Below are 7148 nucleotides of genomic sequence, written 5' to 3'. Positions count from 1 at the left end.
AAGCGATACAAGTGGAAGAGCTAAATAATGAAATAACATGCGAAGCACTGGAAATGGAAACTTGCAACATCAAATTCATGGATTCATTGATCAAGAATCCCGCCGCTACTTATCAGCAGCTGATGGATAAGGCTCAAAAGTATATAAGGCTTGATGACGAAGTCTAGACGCTAAGGAAAGATGAGAGGATGAGTCAAAAGCATACCCAGAAGTTGGAAAGGCGAAGGTATGAAGGAGACCGCAAGAATTATCTAATGTCCCGAGGAAGGATGATTGAGGTAAGTACAAGAGTTGTACTCCATTGAATGACTCACGAAAATACATTTTAATGTGGATCAGGAAAAATAATAAGGAGATAAGATGGCCCTCCAAACTCAATCTTGAGAAAGCCGGCAAATGAGACAGGACCAAGTATTGTTGTTTTCATGAAGATCATAGACATACAATGGAGGAATATCGACTGCTAAAAGATGAAATTGAGAGATTGATAAGGGACGACATGCTTTAAAAGTTTGCCAAAAAAGACAGAGAGGAAAGGAGACCCGAGCCTGAGGTAGGGTTATACATGTAATTGGAGGATGCCCAAACGATGGCAAAGGAAAGAACAAACGTGTCACTAAGGACATCTTGTCTGTAGAATAGGAACCATGAGATTTTCCACAATGACCCGTTAATCATCAATGTCCGATTAAACAGGTATAATATGAGGTGGGTCTTTGTTGACACGAGTAACTCCGTCAATCTCATCATTTTGGATGTTTTTAATAAGCTAGGATTAAATAAGAATGACCTTGCTAAGGTCTCCTATCCATTAGTGGGATTAGGAGATAAGACTGTAGCAGTACTGGCAACCATTAATCTCCCCCTTGTGCTGGGTGATGAGAAACACAAGCGGGAGTTGTATGCAGAGTTCACGGTGGTGGACATTCTATTCGCGTACAATGTAATACTTGATCACCTAGTCTTAAACTGTCATGGGATAGTTATTAACATGAGTGTTATGTGTCTAAAGCTACTAGCTCCAGAAGGATTAGTTGTTGTTCGAGGCAGCCCGAAATTAGCACAAGAATGCTACAAGCATTCAACAAAGAACCTCATAAAGGCAACGATGTCCATCGATTTTTTAGAAAAACCAGACTCCCACATGAAACTAGAGCCAACAGACCTGGTGGAAGAAGTTCAGCTAGAAACCGATAAAAAGGTACGATTTGGAAAAGTGTTAAGCAATGAAGTATAGGATAGCTTAATAGAACTGCTAAAATGCAGAATGACCACTTTTGCTTGGTCTCCAAAAAATGTAATGGGTGTCGAACCATCCTTAATTACCCACAAGTTTTCTATCAACGAAATAATAAAGTCAATATAGCAAAAGAAAAGAAAGTTTGCACTAAAGAGGCAACAAGTGATTAAGGAGGAGGTTAACAAACTCTTAAGTGCAGGATTGGTAAAAGAAGTCTAGTATCCTAAATGGCTCGCCAATATAGTACTAGTTAAGAAGGCAAACAAGGAGTAGAGGATGTGCACTTCATTGACTTAAACAATGCATGTGCAAAAGACTACTATCCACTCCTGTCCATCAATAGGTTAGTAAACTCTATCTCGGGACACACAATTTGTAACGACCCGAAAATCGGACCGCTACCGGCACTAGGATCCGGGTCGACTTAAGGCCGCCGGGACCCGTAGTAAGCCAAACATACATCCTGGAAACCTGTTTAATCCCATACATGATCAAGAAAATACATAAGGAGCTTAAGATCGGCTCTTACCTCTTGAAGATCGAGAGGGAGACGACCTAAACTTGGAGAGCCAAGAAGATGAGCTCCTGAGTTCCCAAAGCTCCAAAACTTGTTTCAAAAGTTCAAAACTTTCAATGCAAGCTTAAAACTCAAGAAAAAATGGTGGGGATTTGGGAACTCAGTCGTTACACAATTGTCTCCTTCCTTGCTGCAATTTCAGAATGCCACCAAAACTTCATGGACCCCGAAGATGCAGAAAAAAATATTTTCATCACTGACGAAGGAGTGTTCTGTTACATGGTGATACCATTTGGATTAAAGAATACAGGGGTAACCTACCAAAAGATGGTGTCAGGAATTTTCAATGACTTGGTAGAAGCAACAGTTGAAGTATATGGACAATATGGTAGTGAAGATCCGATCCTTAAATGATCACCCAAGTGATATCCAGATGGTTTTCGACGTACTAAATAAAGCAGGTATGAAACTTAACCGTGAAAAATGTAATTTTAGGGTAACGGCTAGGAAATTTCTAAGGTATATAGTCTTTAAAAGAGGCATAGAAGCAAACCTAGAAAGAATTAAAGCCATCCAAGACATGGAGGCACCCAGATCCATAAATGACATACAAAAATTAAATGGACGAGTCACAGCTCTTGGCTAGTTTATATTATGCTCGGCCAAGAGGTGCCTCCCGTTCTTTAAAGCCTTAAAAGGCAAAAATAAGTTTCTATACTCATACGAGAGGACAAGGGGGAGCAAAGACCTGTCTACTATGCCAGCCATGTCTTGAAGGGGGCTAAGTTGAATTATCCCTCTCTCAAGAAATTAGCGTTCGCAGTATTGATGTTTGCCATAAAATTGCATTCTTATTTCAAGTCACTTACCATAGAGCTAAGGATATATTATGCTCTGAGAAAGGTACTTTATAGGGTAGAGTTGTCAGGGTGGTTGTCCACCTGGGCGGTAATGCTATTAGCGTACAACATCAGGTATGTTTTGACAAATGCGATGAAAGCCCAAGTTGTAGCTGATTTTATTGCAGAGGTGACTGCACCTCTAGAGACTTCAGAACCACCGGTTGAGGAATGAAAGGTCTAGGCTGATGGTGCCTATGGAGCCGGGGGTTCTGGAATTGGAATCCTCCTATAAAGTCAGACTGAGATAAAACTTTGTTAAGTAGCCAAACTCGCCTTCAATGCCACTAATAACGTAGCCGAGTATGAGGCTGTGATTATGGCATTGAAGATTATTGCAGAAATAGGTATACAAAAGTCTGTTATTTTTAGTGACTCACAATTAGTTGTTAATCAATGCTAGGGACAGTTTAAAGTTCGAGAGCCTAATCTCACCAAATATGAAGAAAAAGTTTGTTTATTAATGGCGAGGATCAAAGATAGGCAGGGTGATTGTGAACTTTGCCAACTTGCCATAAGCGACAATGAAGAAGCTAATCATCTGGCAAAAATGGCGGTGGCAGGTGAAAAACACTTGACTCAGCTGTTCCAGGTTGAAGAGCTATATACTCCGACAACCGATGAAGAGGAGTCTTTTCCCATCGAGGAAGGTGAAACATGGATGACTCTGGTGCACAAATTTTTGCTGAAGACGAATTTCCACCCGATGAACTGTCGGCTAATCTAGTAATAAGAAGGTCCTTTAAATATGCACTAATCAATGATTGGTTGTATAGGAGGTCATCAACTCAATCATAGTTGCAGTGCATAACGGAGGATGACGGCCGGTGGATCCTCAAAGATATCCATGAAGGAGACTATGGAAGCCATGAAGGAGCTCGAATGATTACCCAAAAGCCATTCATACAAGGATATTACTTGCCAACAGTAATGCAAGATGCAAAGGAACTCATCCAGAAGTACCAGCAATGTCAGGTGCATGCAAGCATTCCATGAACCCCCAGTGAGATGCAAGCAGCAATTGAAAGCCCCTAGACTTTCTTTCAGTGGGGGCTAGAAATCCTTGGCCCTTTTTCAAAAGCAATGGATCAAAAAAATTTGTGATTGTGGAAGTGGATCATACCCTTTTTCAAAAGGTATATAGTCTTTAAAAGTGGATCCTTGGCCCTTTTTCAAAAGCAAATGGGCTGAGACAAAGACAGTTCAGTCCATTATCGCCTAACAGGCAATCTCTTTCGTTAGCAAGAACATATTTACTCGATTTGGAATTCAAGTGGTAGTAATCACTGATAACGAAACTCAATTTGTGAGTTTTAAGTTTAAAGATTTTTACAGGAAATGAGAGATTGACTTAAGATTCAGCTCGGTATACCATCCTCAAACCAATGGAATGACTAAGGTGACAAATAGGATAATCCTGCAAGGGTTAAAGAAAAGGCTTGATAAAACTAGGGGTAAATGGTCCGAGGAGTTACCTCATATCTTCTGGGCATAGAGAACAACCCCGAGAACAGCCACAGGAGAAACCCCATTCTCTCTTGTGTATGAGGCCGAGGTAGCAATCGCCATGGAGGTCCAAGTAATCAGTTTTAGGACACAGCACCTTGAGATTTCAGGGGACCCCAAGGAGATATAATTCAACCTATATCAAGTTGAGTTTTTATGAGAACAAACTACAATAAAAAAGCAGTATACAGGAACAAGATATCCCGGATGTTTAATAGTAGAGTCAAACTACGAGTCCTTAATGTAGGGGATTTAGTCCTTAAAAGAACTGATATAACAGACGGTAATGCCGGGTCTGGTAAGTTGGGTAAAAACTGTAAAGGACTGTTTAAGGTCTCGAATGTTATTCGCCTCGAGTCTTATAAGTTGATCAAGTTAGATAGCTAGGTCATTCTCCATTTTTGAAATATTTGTAATTTATGAAAATTCTATCAATAATATTCAATAATGTATTTTTTCATGTATTGTATTATTCAGTTATGAGCAACGATAGTTTGTCGAAATTAAAGATCATTAATCAAAGTGTTTTTTCAATATAAAAAGCCACAAGACAAGTATTCGCCAGGCTTATGATAGGATATTAGTCCCAATCATTAAAATTATTTTTAAGGAATTTTATGCCAAAGCCATAAGGCGATATCTGTCAGGCTCATGACCAGATGTTTTTCCCGACTATTAAAACTTTCAAGGTATTTTTATAGCAAGGCCACAAGGCGGACATTCACCAGGCTGATGATCGGGTGTTAGCCCCGTTAACAAAATTGATCAAGTTTAATTTGATGATTGATCTGTGAAAATATTGGACGAGAGTTCTGGTAATGATCGAGTATCGATCCTAAAAAACTTGGTGAAAATAAGTCAAGGAAAAAAAAGGGGATTTCATTCAAAAGGAGAAATTACATGGGAGGGACCCTGAAGATGCAGAAAAAACTGTTTTCATCACCCGCGAAGGAGTGTTTCGTCTTGTGCGAAGATGACTAAAAACCCTGAATACCCTATGGCGGAGGAGGAAAAACTTATTTTTCTAGTGCTTCAAGAAGGAGGGTATCTGATCGAAGAGGGTGTGGCATTTTCCACTAAAGAACCGTAACTCTTTATTTTTTCAGATACCCAGCTAGTACAACTTCGAGAATATGGCTACGCTTGGCTCAATATTGTTGTTGAAATAGACAAAGTGAAAAGCCACCGAAATCCTCTAGCTATTCGAGTGAAGCTGCACAACTGTAAGCTTTTGAAAATAAAGGACTTCAACAAAGAATGGATCCATAGGAAATCGAAGAGCTACCTTCAGTTGCTCTTTGTAAATCATGATTGTATCCTCTACTGGGATCTAATCGTCCACACGTATGCTCAAGTGTGGAGCATAAACCCAAAAAGTCTCCAAAGAGATCTGGTAGTTGTCATGCAATCAGTCTACATCCTTCTAATTCAGCATAAAAGGGATGTCTTTCATAAGGATGCTTTTATTATTGTGGATTGTAATGTGAGAATGAAAAATTGGGTGATCGAGTCTTTTTCGAAGAGCAGAGAGCAGTTGAGAGCAAAAGTAGAATCTAGAGGAGAAGAGAGTTTTTATATTACGATTTTGATAGAAAGCTTTAAATTTGGCTCGAGAAACAAAGTAATCATCATTTATGTCCAGGAATAGACGAAGCGACATGAGCATGAAGAGTCAATCCAGACAAACCACATGCCAAGATCGTGAAGACAACTGTAACCTTCGAATCTAAAGAATCGAAGACTAATGGAGGGGACATCTAATGCAACATACTAATCGCCCAAGGTAAGTCATGTACTATTACCATAAAATAGGGTCACGTGGTAAGAGTCTAATAAGCTGACACATGGTCGCGAAAGTCTCACCCATAGAAAGGAAGGTCAGGACACCGTAATACTTGATACTTCACCAAGACTTATCCTCTTCTAAGCAAGTCGAGTGTTCATAGAAATTTACCGTTAGTGGATTTAATATAGCAGATCCCCACTACAGCTATAAATGCGAATCCCCTATCCACTATTATCTACTAGCTTGTACGAGTCAAATTTTCAAGAAATTCAATAATCAACACCATTTTTTTACAGTATAAAAATAAATGTGCATGGAGATAAAGGTATGCATTCTTACACACTCATTTTAAACTTCAAGCAATTTATTATATTCCTCAATTCTAGCAAGTTTACTGATTTGGGCGTTGGAATGACTGCCATAGGTGCTAATCATCTCATATCTTATCTTTTGATGATTGACTAATCGCAATTCACCTTTATTTCCAGTCACATTAAAAAGAAGTAGTAACTTTTTTTTTTAACATTTTAAGTAATATTTTTAAAAAAAAATTAACTTATACATTTAGCTGATGTATTAATAAACATGACATCTTTGTAAAAGTTACTCTTATATATTTATCTAAATTGAACTTATAGATTTAACTATTCAACCTATCATATAAATTTATGCAAATGATAGAAGAAAATTTTTATATGTTGAGTTTTTTTTTTTTTTAATTCAACAGATTCTATAAATTTTCATTTAAAAAAAAATAAATTAGTCTAAATTTATTTTAATTTATATTTTTATTAAAATCACTGCTATAAATATAAAAATAAGCAAAACACTGTAAATTTTTTTCTTAAATAGTTTAATTTAGTCATAACTATTATAAATATAAAAATAAGCAAACCACAGTAAATTGTTGTCTTAAAGAGTTTAATTGTAGTCATAATTGTTAGGGTTCTGCACAATTGTTAGAGTTTTATATATCATATAATTTCAATAAAATTATACAAATATAATTGTAGTATTATTTAATTATTAAATATTTTTATTATTTTATTTAGTCAATTTAATTAGTTAATTATAATTTATTCTATTTATATATATATATATTTTAATATATAATTCTAATAATATGTTTTATATATCATATAATTTCAATAAAATTATACACATATAATTATAATATTATTTAATTATTAAATACTTTTT

The sequence above is a fragment of the Manihot esculenta genome, chromosome 8 (assembly GCF_001659605.2).
Source record: "Manihot esculenta cultivar AM560-2 chromosome 8, M.esculenta_v8, whole genome shotgun sequence".
NCBI classification, from domain to species: domain Eukaryota; kingdom Viridiplantae; phylum Streptophyta; class Magnoliopsida; order Malpighiales; family Euphorbiaceae; genus Manihot; species Manihot esculenta.
The sequence above is the reverse complement of the archived record's forward strand: the minus strand, read 5'-3'. Positions refer to the sequence as shown.